The sequence below is a fragment of the Suricata suricatta genome, chromosome 4, assembly GCF_006229205.1.
Source record: "Suricata suricatta isolate VVHF042 chromosome 4, meerkat_22Aug2017_6uvM2_HiC, whole genome shotgun sequence".
In the NCBI taxonomy this organism is placed as follows: domain Eukaryota; kingdom Metazoa; phylum Chordata; class Mammalia; order Carnivora; family Herpestidae; genus Suricata; species Suricata suricatta.
Window position 1 is genome coordinate 155017794 of NC_043703.1, and position 21021 is coordinate 155038814.

The following is a 21021-nucleotide window of genomic DNA, read 5'->3' on the forward strand; positions in this document are numbered from 1 at the left end:
GTGTGGACAGCTAGATCCCAGTAATTGTGGTATTTCACTCTTGAGCAGACTTTAACAGAGAAAAGACAATAGACTTTGGCCTTTCTGTTCTTTTCATCCTTAAAGCTTTGTGAATTAGGGCAGGGATCATTTGTTTGGGAAGACATGAACCTGAAGCTCAAGAAAGTTAAGAAATTTGTCCAAGATTGATTGTCTAGAAGTGGTCCCAAGGAGGAACCAAGATCAACTCTCCTGACTCACATTGTTTGCTTCTATCTTTGGCTGTCACTGATTTGGCATCACACAGAAGGGCGCACCCTCTGATCTGGACCAATCAGATGCACTTGTATAGTGATTTGCTATGTAGCATGACTGATTGGTCTCTTAAATATACATTTTCCCTCTAGAGTTTCTATAGTTGTGAGGTGCCTGGGTGGTTCAGTCGGTTAAGTGTCCGACTTCAGCTCAGGTCATGATCTCATGGTCGGTGAGTTCAAACCCTGTGTCAGGCTCTGGGCTGTCTGCCTTGGACTCGGTGTCTCACTCTCTCTCTGCTCATCCCTGATTTGTGCTCTGTTTCTCTCTGTCTCTAAAAAATAAATGTTTAAAATTTTGTAAAAAATAAAGTTTCTAGAGCTGTGTTTAGCTAAGTACATAGTAATACATTAACTATATAATGTCTTATAACAGCTTGTGTTAAATATTTATCAATATACATGACTCATCAGCGATCTTCCATCCTGCTAATTCTCCACCAATGCATGATATGATTTATACTTTTCATTTTCAGGGCTCTGGCTTTCTCCTCTAAAAAGTAGGATGATCTTGGGACTCAAATTTGATGTCCTATGACCTTTGCTTTTATTGTTTGTTCTATATGAAATGCCTTTTACCACTAACCCTGCCTGCACGATTTCTATCCAGATGGTGGAACTCCAGATATCAGCCAGGGGTTCTAGGACAGGTAAAAATGCTACATTTTGCTCTTAATGGTTATGACATATAATCTGTACTTCCTTAGGTCTCACTTCCTACCTTATTGTATATTTATATTTGTAAACATCTCTATCCTGTTAAACTATGTCCATGCCTTATTCATCTGAGAGGCTAATGGTCCAAGCACAGCACAGCAAAAGGGCTAACACTTTTTGAGGATTGTAAGATTGGACCTATTATGATACCCAATTGATAGACAGGGAAACCAAGGCATAAAGAGGTTAAATTGCATAGAGTCACATAACAATTCCATGGCATAGCAGAATCTAGTCTCATAACCACCAAGCGAATCTGTCCCACACCCATGTACTCATTGAAGGAAATTTATAAGCTCAACTAGGTCCAGTCTCTTTGATGCCTTGTAAACCCATTTCCTCCTTCCTAAAGGAAGGACACAAAAAGAATCTGACTACATCTTCTAATCACGGCACAAGATGAATCTTTGCCACTGATGGTGAATGGAATCAGCCAGGTAGAAATGGAAAGCACTTTGGCCAAGTTTGTGTGAGCTCTTACTTTCAGGAGTACTACACTCTCAGTCTTAAATAAATCCAGAAAAATAAAAGCCCTGCTTTTGGCAAATGCTAATAGCCACAAATAAATCCTCCATTTTTCCCCTACCACTTCATTTTTACCCTGTGTCTCAATCAGTACTTAGAAAAACAAAGAAGCAGACTCTGCGGGCCAGGACATATCTCCTGGGGCGTGTTGAAAATGAAAAAGAAATCAGCATCCCTGGATGGAATCACTTTTATCCTTGTTTTATAACGGTTGTGCCGGGTGGAGCATTGAAACACAATGAGTCTTCAGAATCATTTTCGGAAACAGTTTTGAAGCTCACTTTTTAAAGGAAATGCTCTATTTTAGGGCAGAGGTTGGAAAACTTTTTCTCTCTTGCAAACCAAGAGGCTAGTGTGAAGGTACATGGTTACCAATATGACCAAAGACACAAGAGAGAAAACTTCTACCCCCTGTCCCAGTTGCCTGGTGTGGTCCAGGACCATTTGGGGCGGTGAGCATGCTTTGGGCCCAATGGCTGACATTCTTCAGAGGAAGCACAGCTAGAGCAGCGAGGCTGTCAAATTGTGTTTGGTGAGTGGAGGGGGTTTGGGGGGTTTTCCCTTACTTTGCACCTCTGTCCCAGGGACATCCAGATCCAGGCATGTCACTTTCCCCTCCTGAAGAGCCTGGCCTCCTTAACTAGAGAAGCTACCTCCTCTACTGGGAGTAGAAACTGAAATTCTACCTCCCAGTGCCCAGCAGTGGCCAAACAGCAGAGACCCCAACATATAGGGGGCAACTAGTCCAGAGTGTAGCCAGTGGGGATACATCCCCAGGGGCAGAATGTGGAACTGGAATGGAGGGTACCCTGGCATGGTTTCCACGGATCAAGATGCTAGTCTGTTAGGGCAGCACTGTGTTAGGGTGTGGCTGACCATGTCATTGAGGAGACACAGTGAAAGTAAATAGAAGCTGGAGGAGAAGAAGATGAAAAATATTCCTATAAAGAAACCAAGAAGACAGACCAGCTGCATGAGAATGGTCCACAAGGCAGAATTTGGAAGGTGTAGGCATATGAAGTAATTGGCATCATGGATGGTAACATGAAGGGCAGGGGTAGTTTCCTAGGCAGGGATTTTAGAGTCACTGGGATCTCAGAAGCCAGCATAGCTCATTGCTTCCTCCTTCCCTATAAAAGGATGTTACATTCGTGTCCTTTGCCACTTATCTCGTGAGGCTCTTCTGTGGGAATATTGCTCCTGCTTTCACTACTGGGCTTGGCCATATGCTTGTCATTTGATGACTGAACTTGAAGAACAGGTGACCCAATGTTTGGTTGGAGCAAAATCTTCATGAAATTTTTCATGCTCTCTCTCAGTCATCCCCTTGTTCCTGCTGCCAAGAGAGCATCTGTACTCCTTTGTCTTAGATTTTGAATTGGCTGCAGAGCCACACTGCCACTCAGCCTGCACATCATGTGATTGAGCAATAGAACTGTTTTTATAAGCCACCGAGATTTTGAGATCATTTATTATTGCAGCAAAGCTGACACACAGGTGAAATTCAGAGAATGCAGAGTAGGAGCTTCTGTTAGTGAAGACGCCAGGCTCAGGGTTGAGGCCAGGACTCCAGCTCCCATGATGGTAAGAGAAGTGAGGGCATGAAGTCTAGAAGCCTTGGTCATAAGATATGTGACAGGAACTTTGATTTAAGAAGAAACTTTTCTTCCCTGGGCCACAAGGTTATGGCTGGTGGCAGTAACTCTGACCCCAGGCCAAGCCATTCACTCACTTGGGTAATAAGAGTTAGCTACTCTATACCAGTAAGCAGACCGGAAGCTAAGGGTTCAGAGACAAGTAAGAATGTAGGGGAGGGGACATCACAAGGTTTCTCTAGAGGACATGGGATCTTGAAGGATGAGTAGATGGGTAGCTGGAGGCACTATCATGGATAGCAGCTTAGAAATAAGTCCCTTAATTCCTTACCTAGTTGAGGCTGCTCTAAGAGCAGTTCCTCAAAGGTCGTTTCATGGACCACCTGCACCAGGAGCAGAATCCTAAAATAAACAGGTCATGTGTCCCCAGACCTACTGAATCAGAGTTTCTAGATCTGAAGCCTCAAAGTGTGCAAAATTGACCCTCCAGGTGACCCTGTGCACACTAAATTTGAGACCTAGTGATGTAGCACAGTGGGTCTGAAACCGGCTACCTATTGAATCATCTCAGCAGCCTGGGCCTTGCCCCAGAGACTCTAATTTGATTGATCTGGCATAGGCTCAGCACTGGTGTGTTTTAGAAGCTCTCTAAATTTATTTTGATATACAGTCAGTTTGAGAACCATTGGTATAGAGAAAGAAATCAATTCATACTTACTGCATATCCATCATGTGAAGACAATATCCAGGGCACTGTTGTAACCACAGTGACAAAATTGATGACAGTCTTTCTTAAAAGAACCTTACGATATTACACACTGGTAGGAAGGTAGTGCCTGGCACAGAGTGGACATTCATGTTTTTTGTTTTGTTTTGTTTTTATTTTTTTTAATTAAAAAAATTTTTTTATCGAGACAGAGAGAAACAGAGCATGGGTGGGGAGGGGCAGAGAGAGAGGGAGACACAGAAGCTGAAGCAGGCTCCAGGCTCTGAGCTGTCAGCACAGAACCCAATGCGGGGCTCAAACCCACAAATCATGAGATCATGACCTGAGCTGAAGTCAGCCACTTAACTGACTGAGCCACCTAAGCACCCCCAGATCGGACATTCAAAGTCATGTGTTGAGTGAATGGATGAAGAGAAACATATCCAAAGTGGATGGACATTTTAGCCAAGCCTCCCAGGTCATTCTTGTACACTCTAACTGAAGTTCAGGAACTACTGTCCCACAGAAACTTGGGGAAGGAGTGTAGAGGCGGGGGGGCAGGGGGCCGGGAGGAGAAGAGAAGCAAGTGCAGGTGAGGCTCAAGATTCCGGGAACCGGGTGACCCTGACAGGACAATCTGGCTCTAAGAACACAGGGCTCCATTCTCCCTGCCTTGGGGACCTGGAGGTTTCTCTGTTTTGACTTCTAATAGAGAATGTACTGTCAGAACACGTGTGAAGTTCTCTACCAGTTTCGACTTTTGCTTATTGCATTTTCAGAATTGAATTTTTCAAGAGCAATTGCCACGATACAATTTTATGAACTTGTAGCACTGAACATTTCTAATTAGGTTGCTATAGCCCTTAGCCAAATTACTGCAAATGTCATCTCTCTGCTCTCTTTTTGATGCAAAATGTAGGGCAGTCAGCAATATACACAATTTAATCTTAACGTAGGCAGACGCTGCTCATGGTGACAGAAGGGTCTGTTTTCCATTAACCCAAAATTTGCTTAGTCAAGCAACTCCCTCATTACACAGCTTGCATCCAAAAGGATGTTTCTATCTTTCAAGCAAGCTGCTACTTTAGCAATTAGCTGTCCATAAAAATGTGAGTAATTGCCCTATCCCTGAATGGTTGGGGAGCTGATCCTGCCCATGGGCCCGACTTGGCCATTCTGAGTCTCCGCTGCTGGCACAGACTCAGGTTTCAAAGATTGTGCATCATTGAAACACATGATAGAAGTGGCAAGTGACTTTCTGGACTTGTCATTATTTACATCAATAGAAATCGGTATTCATGTAGAGGAAACACTTGTAAATTCCAATTCGTCAGCCCCATGACCTAAGTCCCATGTTTTTGTCCTCCTCCAGTTCCATCTTTCCACAGCTAGTTTCATTATTTGTTCCAAGGGGAGGCTCATCCCTATACATCAGCCTAGACCAATCCATATGCAAACAAAGCATAGGAAAACAAACAAACAAACATTGATCAAGGGGAACACTAGTCATTCGCCTTGTGTACTTACTAGAGATGAGGCATTACATTAGGCCTTTTAGATCTCAATTGATTCTAACTACAGTTCAAAGAATGTGTGTCATTATTCCCGATTAAGAGATGAGAAAACAGAGTCAGTGAAAATAGGTGACAATTTAAAATGTCATACAGCTGAGTAATAAAAGGGCTGTTAGAGAGCATCTGATTCTATATATAGCTCTTTCACACAACTTCTAAAGATTGTCATGGGCCTTGAAAGTAGTCATCCTTTCAGACTTGGAATCCCCAGCCCCAGATATGAGTTGTGGGATCCATAGGGATCCACTCTAATGTGCACTTTTTTCTGGAGATGAAGCTGGTTTTTCAAGGATGATTTTCCCTAGTCTTTAGGGTCTGATACCTATGAATAATCATCTAAAATGAAGCTTATTTATACTCCCAACTCTTATGAATTTTCAACTCTTTATTGCTGAGATTCATCAATCAATTAGAACCAGACTTGATTCTCTCTTGTCACAGTGAGACCTCTTCTGTTTTGATCTTGGAGATGGGAAAGATATCCATGTTTGTGGGAACTGTGATATTTTCTGTCACAGAGTCAGCATCACGTAAAAACAGATGCTTCATGTCTTCACCATTCACAACCTTGATTAGAAACTGATTTTCCTAAGATCAATTTCTTTTTCCCATCTCATGTTCTGATTGTATAAGCTTTTTGTTTCCTGAGCTACTTCTCATGAGCTACTTCTTCTGACCACATTTCCTCCCTTGTTCCTCTAAGGTGATCGTAAGTTTCTCCTTTGCCAATCATTTGGTTTCTATTTCTGGATCTACTGTCTTCAGATAGATCAGACCTGGATTATCACTTGCTTAGGTCTTTCTCTACCTTCTACCTCAGTGCCAGCTAGAAATCTCAGAAGTACTCTTAATGACTCTTTCTTCTTACCACCATCTTTCAACTAGAACAGTGTCCCATGGATTTTTATTCCTAGGTCTCTTTGAAGTTCTTTCCTTTTTGGCCATTACCTTTATTACTTTCCTAGTTTCAGACCTTCATCACTAATCATCTAGGTTATGTGGATTTCTTCTAAGTGTTCTCTATATCTTCATCCTGACATCTCCCTTTTCTATTTTTTCCTTTTCCACCAGAGTGATCATTCTAAAGATCATGCCTCTCCTATTTAAAACTCTGCAATGGATATGATTGCTTTTGTGATAATGTCTAAACCACGTATGGTATCTATCTTAATTATATTTTAAACTGTATTCATCTTTCAAAATTCAATAGAAATTTCCCCCCAAGTCGATGTCGACTTACTCCACCTCCAAGCATTATGATTACAGGATTTCTTAAATTGAACTATAACTATTTATACATGAACTTTTCTCCCCACTCTGAATTCTAGATCCCTTTACTGGGTGAGGATTGTGTCTAGTTAACCTATATCTTCAACTATAGGATAGTGCATGACACTTATCAGATATTTAATAAATGCTTGCTGAAAGAATGGGTGAATGTGAAAGAAACAGAGGTCAGCATCACAGCCCCCTTCTTTCTTGCTGGGTTCAGAGTGTTTGCCCATGTCCACATACAGGGTGCTGAGTGACTTACCCAGATATATGGATGGAAGTTGCCGTTGAAAAGTCAATGAAACTTCCCAGCTTCTTTTAGAACAGATACAAGCCAAACTAATTCAATTGGCCTTTATGATTTAGAAAACTTTCATCCAAAGCCTTTACGTGTTAAACTGAAATTTGCATATGCCCTTAACTTGTGGAAGAGGAGATGATGTTGCAGAATTATTCTGAAATGGGTTTCTGTGACTCCAATAGATAGATGATAAAAGCAGGAGGCTTGATAATATTGATATCTGAGAGAAAATGAAAACTTGCTTGTGGGCAGAGAGCAGGATCAGTGAGTGATTTCCTCCTGTGTCTAACATCAGTGGTGCTAGGACAGGATGAAATGGGGCAGAGGTTTTTGGAAGGGCCCTGAAACCAGACATTCCACCAGCTCCTTACTGAATATCATCCCATACTAGGCACTGTGCTAGGCTCTCAGAATAAAGAAATAATTAAGATGTGCTCCTGCTCTTGGTGTGTGTGTATGGGGAGGAGGTAAGAGGGGCATATAATAGGTAATCACAAGGCAATGTGGAAAGTGCTAGAAAAGAGAATAAACAAAGTGCTCTGGAAGGACTTTGGAGGTTGGAGATCTTGTCTCTCCAGACCTTGGGAGAGCTTTGCAGAAGTGGCGTCTGTGTTGCCTGTAGAAGGGCACTCCAGGTAAATAGCCTTCCAGCTAGAGAAAACTGTGTAAGGTTCTCTGAGTGTGACGTGGCAGGGGCAAGTAATGACTCAGGGGCGATGGTGACTGGAGGGCAGTGGTGACAAATGAGAGTAGAGCTGACAGTCACTAGTGTTTCATACATAGAGAAGAGAGGGCCAGTGGAGGATATGAAAGAGAGAACTGGCTTGATCACAGTATATTCAGGGACATCTCAAGGCTTGAAGCTTTTGAAATTTAGGGAGCTCTCTAATGAAAGGAATATTTTTTATTTGTGTTTTATATTAATATAAAATTAGGTTGATATTTTTGCAAGTGAGCAGTTCTACGTTCCTTAGCTTTAAGGTACATCCTCTTCGGTTTCACAAAAAGTGGACTTGGGGTAAAATGCCTTTGCTCTCAAAGAAATTCTGAGGATAAAGAGGGATTTGCTTTGTTAGAAAGAAAGCTGGTAGAACCATAAAACATGGAAGTCCAATTTAGAAGGACTCTGGTCCGGCTGCTTGGAAATGTCCCCTCTCTTAAAAAGCTGTTTCTTTTAAATGGGAGTGTGAGATTATGTTTTCTGACAATCCTATCATGTCTCCTCAATTTTGCCACCTGCTGAGGGAGGAAGGTGGGAAGCTAACGGAGGTGGGGAGGGAGTTTTGTTTTTCAAGTTTGCTGTACATCACAAGGAGAAGTCCATGTAGCTAACATTTCAGCAACTTGGTAACTTGTTTGGAGGAAAATATCATCAGAACTCACTCACCCCCCTCCTCTTCTCCCTAACAAGATCTGAAACAATTTCTCTATACTCTACCTACCATTCCTTTCCCTTTCAAAGCATCTCTGATGAGAGAAGGAGGAAGAAAAATTGCTCATTTCCTCCAATCTTTCCTGCATGCCATGCTTTGTGGATCGGTTGCCTAGTTTGGAGCTTTGAGCGTTTCTGACATCTTTTTTGTCCCTAGTATGTATTGCATGTTATAGTATCTGCAACATGATACATGTTAAAAGAACAACCTGAAAAGTCAAGGGATTCCCTATGTTGTAGGTGAAGTCAAGTAACTAGTCAAGCCCCCTCAGCCCACAAATGGCAGAGTTCATTTGAAACCTGCCCCTATTAACCCCCAAACTTAATCGTTTCCCATTTTAGGAATTTTATTTTCTTATGGGTATCACAGTTTAAAAAAATATTGCAGGGGAGGGGCACCTGGGTGGCTCAGGTCATGATCTCACAGTTAGTGGGTTCAAGCCCCGTGTCGGGCTCTGTGCTGACAGCTCAGAGCCTGGAGCCTGTCTTCAGATTCTGTGTCTCCCTCTCTCTCTGCCCCTCCCCCACTTACTCTCTGTCTCTCTCTCTCTCAAAATAAAATAAAGACATAAATTTTTTTTTTAAATATTGTGGGCCCTCGAGGGCCCTGCTCTGGAGTTCACAAAAAAATCCCAGTTTCCTTTCAACTGATGCAGTTTTTAAAAAGCTTAGGGTTTTGACTGTTGTTACTCATTGGGAGTTACGAGAATGAGAACAAGTAATTTCTCATGTTTCTGTCCCGCCATTTTATCACTCAGATCCCCTGATCAGAACCTCACCTTTTGTCCATATAGGGCCCTCCTGTGCTGGCATGCTGACCTGATTTGATGCGTGACAACATTGCATCCCAACCATACAATGTCATGTGGTTCTTTCTAATTGGAATGAATGATATACTCCTATCACGAGTTCCAAGTATTATTTCACTTTCAGAGTTAACTTTGGCACTTCCATGTGGCCAAGTCTCTAAGCACATTAGGGTCTTCCTTGTAGCATCTTATTTATTTATTTTTAATATTTTTTATTTTTATTTTTTAATGTTTTATTTAATTTTGAGACAGAGAGAGACAGAACATGAGAGGCGGAGGGGCAAAGAGAGAGGAGATATAGAATCTGAAGTAGGCTCCAGGCTCTGAGCTGTCAGCAAAGAGCCCAATGCAGGGCTCGAACCCATGAACGTGAGATCATGACCTGAGAGCAAGTCGGAGGCTTAACCAGCTGAGCCACCAAGGCACCCCATAGCATCTTATCTAAATGTCTTGTCTTCTATTATTGACTATGACCTTTTAAAGAATATAATCAGTGTCTGGCTAATCTTTATATCTCCCACATCATGGGCACAGCGTTGCATATATTTTTATATGCTAAACTGAATGGGTGGACACATTCAGGTGACATGATCCTTGACAAACTTGATCTGGTTTGTCAAACCGGTGGATATCTCCATACTAGTAGAATTTGGCTAGAAATAGCTGGCAATGTCATGAAGTCTTCCACTCCCACACTCAATATTAAAGCCCTGAAAGGCATCTCTGTGTTAGGAAGAGAACAGTTTCTGATGGAGAGAGTTATCTGCACAGGTGACTTCGCATGCTTGTTCTCCAGTAACACGCAGAACCAGTCATCTCATTTAAAAAATTTTTTTTTAATTTATGTTTGATACAGAGAGAGACAGAGCATGAGAGGGGGAGGGTCAGAGAGAGAAGGAGACACAGAACCAGAAGTAGGCTCCAGACTCTGAGCTAGCTGTCAGCACAGAGCCTGATGCGGGGCTCGAACCCATGAACGTGAGATCTGACCTGAGTCAAAGTCAGAGGCTTAACCGACTGAGCCACCCAGGCACCCCAATCATCTCGTTTTTAAGGAAGGGGAAGCTGACCTGCCTGAATGAAGAGATTTAACAAGTAAATAGAGGATGGTCGCATTTATATGTAATGGGCTACGGATACTTAAATTAGTGTCCTGCCCAGGATCAGTATTCTCTCTCAGGGACAGTGACTCTTAAGAGTCCTGTGGGAAACAGCATGCAGATCTGAAGAAAACCCATATGAATTCAAGGGATTAGAGTTTTGAAGAGTAAAGAAAAAAGAGAGTCAGGGAGGCATCTGATAAAACAATTACTGCAGGAAGATCAAAGTTTAAGTTCATCTCCACACTTTTAGTCTCTCTCTCTTCTCCCCACACCATCTCTCTCATGTGAAACAGAGGAATGCAGTGAACAGGGTGAATCTTAGGTCTTGCAAGGAAAAGGAAGGTAATAAGGTTCCTCCCTATCTATCTACTGAGTGGAAGGAGACTGTGGCTACAAAGTGGGTTAAGCCCTTATCCAGGGGAGGTAGAATGTAGATGGCTGCCATCCTGTAGAAACACTTTTAATGAGATGCTGCAGGACTGTCTCCTTTGTCATGTTTGTAGGCACAAATTGTGGAGAAACATACACAGCCCATGCATAGAAAGAGTGTGTGAAAGAAAGCTGAGCGAGAGATCTCCACAGGTGAAATTTCATTTGCAGATGTGCAGAGTACAGAAACAGGGAGAGTGCTCTCTGCTGCCCAGTAAAGTGACGATAAGGAATGGGAAAGTGAGAAACCTTCCATAAAGACTTTTATTTTTGGTTTATTTTTTCTGTTTTTAATTGTTTTAATGTTTATTTATTTTGAGAGAGAGAGAGAGAGAGAGAGAATCCCAAATAGGCTCTCTGCTGTCAGCACAGAGCCCCATGAGGGGCCTGAACCCACAAACTGAGATCATGACAGATCAAGAATCAGATACTTAACTGACTGAGCCACCCAGGTGCCCCTCATGAAGACTTGTAAATGCCAGGACTAATTAGTAAAGCCTAGGGTGCTCACTTAATGGTAGAAAAGCCACACTAGGAGTGGTTTAACTTAATTGTTATTACATATTTTAAAGTCTTTCATGTTGGAAACAGGTTAGACCTCTGTGTGTTCAGAGAGCAGAACCAGGGTCAATGGGTAGGTGTTGTCTTGAATCAGAATGTCCCTGCATGCGGAAGTTAATTAAATCAGGAAACATTTCCCAAAGACTGTAATATCATAGGCATGAGAATACAAGACAAATATGACAGGGCCAGCAATCTAATGGATGGAGACAGGCTTATAAACAAATAACTGTATACTTATGGCGACAGCGTTGTGTGTTACATTGTGGATGCTAATTGACCCTCTCCATCAAGGCCATTTTCAGGAAAGATCTCCTTAACTTTTTAGGGTTTAGGCTTTCACTTTGGATTTGTTTCAAAAATATCACAATGCTGAGATCAGTCTTGACGATGAGAGGAAAAGAAGCAGAAAATTATTTGGCTTACAAAGGGACAGACTATGGGGTTTAATTACCTACCTGCGACTCTAAGACTTTTAGTAGGAAAGCTTGTTCAGCATCTGAAAAAGTCGGCACCGTGCTCTGAGTGTACGTGAGTCAGGGCATCAGTCACCAGGGCTGGAGAGAAGGCATCGGAGGAACTGAGATCCCCAGGGCTGCCCTGAATACCTATTACTGCTCTGCACAGCTTATCCACCAAAAACTTGAAGGTCAAGTGCTAACTGATGAGGGAGAATGAACATGTTCAAGAATATCTCAGTTTTCCCGCAGAGGCACTGTAATAGTTTGCTCCATCTGCTGCAATGAAGAACCACAAACTGGGGGGCTTCCCCAACGGAAATGTACTGCCTCCATTCTGGAGGTTGGAAGTCTGAGATTTAGACGTTCGTGGGGTTGGTTCCTCCCGAGGTTGTGAGGCAGACCTGTTCTCCCCAATGTCCCCTGGTGTTCTGGCACCCTTGGCTTGTACAAGTGTCACAGACTTCCTGCCTTCATCACCACATGTCCTCCCCTTGTGTTTGTCTCCAAATTTTCCCTGTTTATCAGGATACCAGTCATCTTGGAGTACCAGCTTAATTTTAACTCAACTACCTCTGAGAGACCCTCCTTCCAAATAAGGTCACGTTCTGATGTACCAAGGGTTCGGAACTCACATATCTTTTGGGTAGAGCACAATACAACCCATGGCCGGTGCCTTCTGAGCATTAAGACGTTATTAGAATTCAATCCAATTTTGTTGAAGGTGTAGCCAGTTCTTAACAAAACAAACATTGCAAGGATAATGTGGAAATGGCAAAAGTGAGTTTGACAATGGTGCAGTTAGCATTTAAAGAGAAGTAAGTGTGGAGCATTTATAAAAGCGATTTTTCTACAATCAATAACATATTGTTTCATTTTTTTTTCTTTACCCTTTGTTGAGGGACATGATTTTCTTATCAGTTGATTTCAGTTGATTTTAGCTCGTGCTGCAAACTGACTTTGGAGAGGAAATAGTAATTGAATTCCTTACAAAAATGAATGACAATTGTTCACACTATCAGAAATTCATCCATCTAGGGGCACCTGGGTGGCTTAGTCCCTTAACCCTCTGACTCGTGATTGTAGCCCAGGTCATGATCTTGCAGTTTCTTGGTTGGAGCCCTGCCTCAGGCTCTAAGTTGACAGTGCAGAGCCTGCTTGGGATTCTCTCTCTCTCTCTCTCTCTCTCTCTCTCTCTCTGTCCCTTCCCTAGTCACTGTCTCTCTCATCTCTCTCTCTTTCTCCCAAAATAAATAAAGTATATAAAAAAGAAATTGAGGGAACCTGGATGGCTCAGTCAGTTAAGTGACCAACTTTGGTCTAGGTCATGATCTCACTGTTCCTGAGTTCGAACCCTGTGGCATTGGGCTCTGTGCTGACAGAGCCTGGAGCCTGCTTCAGCTTCTGTCTGCCTGTCTGTCTCTCTCTGCCCTTCCCCCACTGGTGCTTTGTCTCTGACTCTCAAAAATAAGTAAACATTAAAAAAAAAAAGAAAGAAATCCATCCATTGAAGCTTGGTGTAGTAGACTTGGGCTGGGAATGAAAAGTCCTGGATTTTAGTACCAATGCTGATGTCCTCTTTATGCAAATCACTTGCTATCTATGGGTAACAGTGTTTTACTGAAATCAGAGGAGATTGTATTTGATTTCATAAGTATTCTAAATGTCTGTATTAGTCATTGAGCCACTTCTGGCTTGCTATCCCATACATGGAAATAAAGTAGATCAAAGACCCAAAGGAACCCTGAATAAAAGACACGAATATGTAAACAACAGTGTTAATGGAAGAAGAGTAAAATAAAGTACTAGAGAGGTTGATGTGATTTAATGAAGAATTATTTGATCAGTTTGTTAATTAAATACACATATTTGGGGAAGTTTCAAGTAAACTCTGCTAGATTCTTTAAGAAGAGAATAGATTGCTATTTTTCCATCTAAAACAATATTTGCTAAAGTACTTTTCTGAACTATGGGCCACTGTGTTTATGTGATTAATCTAATGATCATGACCAGAATTAAGAAAAAAATTCAATAAGATATAGTTGAATACGAAAGAATAGGAAAGTAGGGGAATCTTTTTGGCTCATATTAATATATATATATATATATATGTGTGTGTGTGTGTGTGTGTGTGTGTGTGTGTGTGTGTGTGTGTGAGTACTGAGGCACAGTGTTCAGCGTGGTCCTAACAGCAGATGTCAATCAGAAGTTTAAAAGCTGCTTATTGCCTTAAATATCATTCACAGAACACTGTTTATTCAGAGGCTTGAAGCCACTGATAGTCAAGAGGAATCTAGCAAAAGATGATGAAATAAGAGAAAATTATTCAATTCTCATTTTATTTCCATTTTCTTCATTAAGGAAATTGATAAGCCTGCTGGAAATAGAGGAGAAAATGTAAGTGTTTTATGGAGGAAAATTAAATCTGAGTTGGATAAGAAATTGGTTTGAGAATATATGATCATTTCAACTGAGGCCACTTCTCCAAATCTAGGTGTATTTTACACCAGCATGTTGAAAATTTCTAATGTGATATTGCAGTAAACTTGAAAGGGAAAACTTTTTTAAATAGAAAATTCCAAGCATTCAGAAAAGCGCCATAGTAAATGTCTACATGCTTATTTTCTAGCTTCCACAATTACAATTCAAAGTCAGACTTGCTTCATACACACTGTCCTTCCTGACCCTACCCTCGCCCATTATTTTGAAGCAAGCTCCTAACAACATCACTAACCCAATGACCATTAACAGTAATTACTATTATTCATAACTACCCTGTTAGCATTCATATTTTCAAATTGGGGGGCACACTGAGATACCACTTTGCACCTACTAAGATGGCTTTAATAAAAAACAGGTAATAAGTGCTTGTAGGGATATAGGGAAATTGGAACCTTCACACACTGTAGTTGGGAATTGAAAAAATGGCACAGCCACTTTGGAAAACAGTTTGGTGATTCCTCAAAATGTTAAACATAGAGTTACCTATATGATCCCGTAATTCCATTCCCGGTTTTATATACCCAAGAGAATGAATACGTGCATCCACATTAAGCCTTGTACCTGCATGTTCGTGGAAGCTTCTTTCATAAGAGTCAAAAGGTAGAAACAATTGAAATGTCTACCGATTGGTGAATGGATAAACAAAAGTGGTGTATCCCTTTATTCCTTGTTTTTACCGGCTAACTGAATTCTATTCAGTAAAAACAAGGAATACACAGGTGTCACAGGATGGATGGACCTTGGAAACATTAGGCTAAGTGGAAGAAGCCAGTCACAAAAGGCCACATACTGTGTGATTCCACTTTTATAAAATGTCCAGAATAGGCAAATTCATTGAGACAGGAAGTAGATGAGTGATTTCCAGGGCATGATGGGAGGGAGTGGGGAGAAATGGACCATTAATGGCTATAAGAATCCTTTCAGGGATAAAATTCATCCCAAAGATGTTAGGATAAAGGTTGCACAGCTCTGTGAATGTACTATAAACCACCGAATTGTACACTTTAAATAGGTAAATTTTATGATATGTAAAACTACTGAATTATACATCTTTAATAGATAAGTGTAATGGTCTATGAATTATATTTCAATAAAGCTATTGTTTCAAAATATGAGGGAGAGGAAAACCTACCAATGAACTAAAAATTCCAAAATATATCATTGCAAATTTAGGCTTGATTGAGTGAGTAGAAATTCTTGAGGAGGGGGGAAAAGGTAAAGAGCGTATATACTAGGGGCTTTTTTTTTTTTTTTTTTCTCACTTATTAGCATCCCCTGGGCAAAGTCCAGGGATAGCTCTGGTCACACTCTCTTTAGGTTTCCTTTTAAGAGACTCATTTTACTGCAGTCACTGATCCCTGACCTTAGCCAAATCCTCTGGCTTTGGATGACTCAGTCACCCATGCCTGTGTGGTCATCTTGGGATTGTTGCAAGATACAGCACATAGAATTGACATACGATGTCTTGAAAATTGGGGCATTGTGTAATTGCCAATATTATCTGTTTTATATAAGCAGCAGAATCTATCCATAGAAAATTAAATTTAATTTGATTGTTTACATGTAGGCAACAAACGCTGTGGATATAGGGGCTGGCTACAAACCATGGCTGACCTCGGACTCCCACCCGGCAATCCTGCACCATTTCTGCAACTGGACAGTGTTGTGTGTATTTGGGAAACATAATAAATCCTATTATTGTGGCTTATTCATTTTTACCCATATATTAATGGAGGAGGTCCTTAAGAAGAGCATATTTGTATTCTTAAATAATAGGCAAATTTTCTTTCACAATGTAATATAATATTTCAGCTTTTCTCCTGGACCCCTTTTTTATTTCCTTAACTGTAAAGTAGTTTTTTTTTTTTAAAGTTTAGGGCACCTGGGTGGCTCAGTCAGTTAAGCGTCCGGCTTCAGCTCAGGTCATGATCTCACAGTTCGTGGGTTTGATCCCCGCATTGGGCTCCGTGCTGACACCTAGCTCAGAGCCTGGAGCCTGCTTCAGATTCTGTGTCTCCCTCTCTCTCTGACCCTCCCCTGCTCACATTGTCTCTCTCTGTCTCTCAAAAATAAATAAAAAACATTAAAAAATAAAATAAAAATAAAAAAGTGTATTTATTTTTGGGGGGGAGAGGGAGGAGGGCAAGCATACAAGCAGGGGAGGTGCAGAGAGAGAATCCCAAGCAGGTTCTGCATGGTCATCTCAGAGCCCAATGTGGGGCTCGAACTCACAAACCATGACATCATAACATGAGCTGAAACAAAGAGTTGGATGCTTGCTTGAGAAACCCTGGTGACTGAATATCCTTAACTCTAAATTACAACTTTAGCTCCAAAGATTTAAAGGATTGTATGCTCATTTGTTTGTTTGTTTTTAGGAGTGCGGGAACCCTTTTGGTCTGGTCGGTAGTTTTACATTTGCACTTTAAGACGTGACATCTGAAAATGGTACATTCATACTTCTGCTGGGACTGGCCCTTCTCCGACTGAGCTGTGGTGACACTGTGATCACATCCTTGCACCATGCCACCTCGTAGCTGGAAGTGACTCTCCATAACATCTTTTGTAACCTGCATTTACAGAATATATTAAGGGAAAGTGGAAAACTGGTGCAGGGCTCACCTCCCTCTACCCTTTCCTTGGCCCCTGTGGCTCCTGTGTGCTTTCCTCCGAAACCCTCCACGCCCCCGCTCATTCCCATCACTGCACCCTCAGCATCACTCAGCGATCCATCAGGCTGCTTGTTTTCTGCCCTCCTAAGCACTGAGTTTCTGTAAGCAAGTACTATATACTCCAAAGACTAGAGCATCGTACCTAAGACAGGCAAGAGTCCCTTCCAGAACAATCCTTATTTAGGAGTGGCACCTGATGGGAAAGTGTGTTCTGCATCGTGGCTTAAGACAGTTATCTGAGTCTAATCAGCAACCTCGGTGTAAAATACCAAAACTCATTTCTACTTTGCTTCTGTATTTCATGACCATTACCGCTTCATAAAACAGTAGATCTTTAGGCTCCAAACTCTTTGGTCAGGAAACAACTAATGTTTGTGTTCTATGTTTGTATCCTGCAAACCTGCAAAAAAAAAAGCAAACAAAACCAAACCTCATCCCTTGGGGAAAATGGCGACACAACTCTTGGCCCTTAATGTGGCCTTTGTATGTTTCAGAGTAAGCTTTTTTTTTTCCCTTCAGAAATGTTTTTAGAAACCAAGTCTTGATCATCTTTTTATCCTAGCTTGACAACGTTCCAGATGAACTGTCACTTCTGCTTCATAATTAAAAAATGAAATAGAGCTCTTTCCAGCTATTTTTCTCCAACTTGCCATTAGGAATGAACACAAGTCAGTGCCGATATATGGATTTATACTTCCTAGAAATAGTGATATTGATGGGCAAGAAGATATAAGCCAACTTAAATTATACTGGTTCTGCATATGAAATGGCTGCCTGCTCCGGGGAAGACTTTATTTCATCCATAAATACTTAATAGAAATTGGTGGTCTCTGGGTTTTGCTAGTGGGAATGCTTTTTACTCCTACTGACTTGGAGGACCCAGCTGGCTCTGGGAAAAAAAAAAGAAAGAAAGAAAGAAATTGCTGTAAGTGATTTATTTTTCCGACACCAGTTTGCAGTCACATATTCCCAATGGATGGCCTTGGGCGTCTTGAACTATTCCCTGTGCTTTGGTTTTATCATCTGTAAAACAGATAAGAATGTTTCTCTTATGTCCTATCAGGCTCTTGGGAAAGATAGAACCATAGGGAAGCTGCAGCTGTAATACATGGGGTTCATCCATAAGACATTCTAGAATCTCATTAGGGAAGGATGGGAGGAAGCAGGAGTCAGAATCCAGCTCCAGGAACTGGCTTGGCCTTAATGCTGGCTAACGACCAGTGGTCAACAGTCACAAGTATAGTATCCAGGGAAGTGGAGTGTATTTTGAACCTAAGTTAGATTTCAGGGATAGAAGTCAATAATATGGTGCTCAGGATAAAGAACCAGCTGGAAATGATGATGCTCATTCATGGGCAGGGCATGGCTGGATGCCGGCCCTGTGTTTCCAGTTGCTCTGCCTCGTTTAATCAGCCAGTACCTGAAAATGGTGTGAGTGTGTCTGCATGTGTGTGTATGCATATGTGTGAGAAAGAGAGAGGGAGAGTGGTGAGGATGCGGGGCTTTGGAGGCTGGTGAGGGACAAGGACAGGGAAAGATTTTAGCTTTGAGGAAGAGGACCTAGCAAACAACAGATAATATGTTCAAGCTGCAGAGAAAGGAAACAGGATTCAGAGCCAGAGTTCATCCCAGGAGGGAAGTGGAGGGCTTCAGGAGTGAGGACGTGCCTGATGGGTAAAAGGCAGGTGTGGCTCACAGGCTACAGAGGTGCCCAAACCCTCACCAGCCACATCTTTTACCACTTGGAACAACAATGCTAACTCCAGACTAGCTATGCTGGGAGGGTTTGAGTTGTCTGGAAATAGGCGAGACCCAGTCCTGCTGAGGAATCTGCCAGCACCAAGACTTCAGGCTGAAGGTCTTCTGCTGCTGCTCCCTTGGAATCGAAGCAGAAGAGCAGAGGCCCCAGAAGTCTGATGAGAGGAGTGTTTCCCAGCCCTACTAAGCTGGCCTTCAGGCTCTTAAACTCAGTTAGGTCTCACTGCGTGGTGTATTACACTGAGACTTTTCATCTGTCCCACTATGTTGTGATTAGGTTGAAAAGCAGGTGGGTTTTTTAGATACATATAAAATATAACATTCATCTCACTGAGTTTGAGCTTGGGGCCATTTTCAGCTATTAGGTAAGAGGGAAAAAGCTCATGTTTTTAAGAGTTCTGATGACGAACATATGCCATCAAGGTAAAGCTCTCAAAATAAAATCTATTTTTATCTGGGCATCTTAAGTCTAGAGATAAAAGTCAAATGCAGTATAGGTGCCTACAGCAGTCATAGCAGATCTTCTCACCCCAAGCTTCTGCTGCTGGGTGTCTTCTCCTTGGGGTAACTCTCCTGAGGGTATGGGGTAGGGCATAGATGCATCCAAAGCAGAGGTAGAAGCTGCCCTTCTTGTTTTACTCCGCTGGACCCACTATCACTTGGCTTCTGTTTTCCCTTGCCCAGAGCCTGCCTGGTACCTATCGGTTGCTTCTACCCTGAGCCTTGGACGCTGGGGCTGGTGTGATGCAGGAGAAGCTGAAATAGGAACAGCCTTGAGCTCTTTGTTGAGAACAAATGAAAGGTTCAAGAAAAACAGGTAGAGGGGCCAGAACGGGTCCTGTAAGAGAGCTGGGACTTGGAGTCTGGAAATTGAAGAAAGCCAGTCAGGCATAGAGAGCAGAATCTGGCCATATTTAGCAGAGTCTCTGCTTCTAAGAGGACAGGAAGGGCATAGACAGAAACCCATTCCTGCCAAGAGAAAGAGAAACTGAGGTACTATCTAGCCTTTCAAGTCTGGTCTCAGAGCCAGGGCAAGGAAGACAGATGTGAGTAGGAAGGCATGGATGTGGAGTAGGAGGGCACAGGAAAGATGCAGAAGGCTAATTATTGGAAGGGCAGACCAGTGATTATAGCCACTCTACTGGTTGTCATTAGTTGCATTGACCCACCTAGATCTCTTAAATTTGCCCTCTTTAAGAGCTCAAAGGGATAAGGTTCAAGGAGTGAGCTTTCATATCCCAACAGAATAGCCTAGAAGAGTTGCAGGGGCTGAGCATCAGGCAGATCATTAGAAGTTCCCCTCTTAACTTCAGCAACACTGTGTTGTGCCAGCACTGATGTCTCCATGGGTCTCAGGAGGAATGGGATCCAATGAAACTCACTTCCTACACCAATGAGTGTAGGAAGTGATAGCTCTCAGTCTTTGTGTAGCCTGAAATGTGGGAAGTACCCCTTTATAACCTAAGAGAAATTTCTCAGGTCTATTTGAGAAGCCAAATCTAAACTCTAAATGATGGATCTTCAATTAACATGACAAAGATATTACTGAGGAGTTAATCTAGGGAAGGTAAGCCTTTAAAATATTACCTAGCACAGCAATACTATGGCTTTTCTGAACTACACAGAAACTCAAGAGTGGATATTCAGTCTGACCTTTATATATGACTATATTTATCTGTCTACCTATCTAGATAGATCTAGAGAGAGATGTATACATGTATATGTGTGTGTGTATATATATATATGTATGTATATGTATATATAATGGGCATCATATATATTATATATTTTTTTGAGTTTGTTAATTTATTTTTCCCTTAGTTTTTCAATATTTTCCTCATTAGAAAATAAATGGGCTTGTAGTATATGCTGTTAGTATCCCTGCCCATAACCTGAGACCCAGGCTGCCTCCCAGCGGCCAGTACAACTTTGAGGGCTGTGCTCAGACTGGAAGGACCTCTTCTGGTCTGCAGCATAGACCAGGAAATTCCTGGCACTAAAATCTCTTTCATGAGGACATTCCTAATCAATGTCTGAATGACTACTGGTATACCCACCCCAACCCTCTCACTGTTGTCTGTTTTACAATTCAGAACTTCCCTGTTATTATTTGGCTGGTGGTAGTTGGCTTAATAATGTTCGCCCTTATTAGCTAAACTTTATCCCCCAAACTAGATGCACTCAATCCTAAACTCTGTTCTAGAAAAACACCCAACCTACATTGGGAAACCAATTACTTTTTTGCTCTTTTGCTAAAAAGTTTTGCATATGGATGCTTAAGTTTGATATCCTAAAATATTTCATTCCTTTTTTT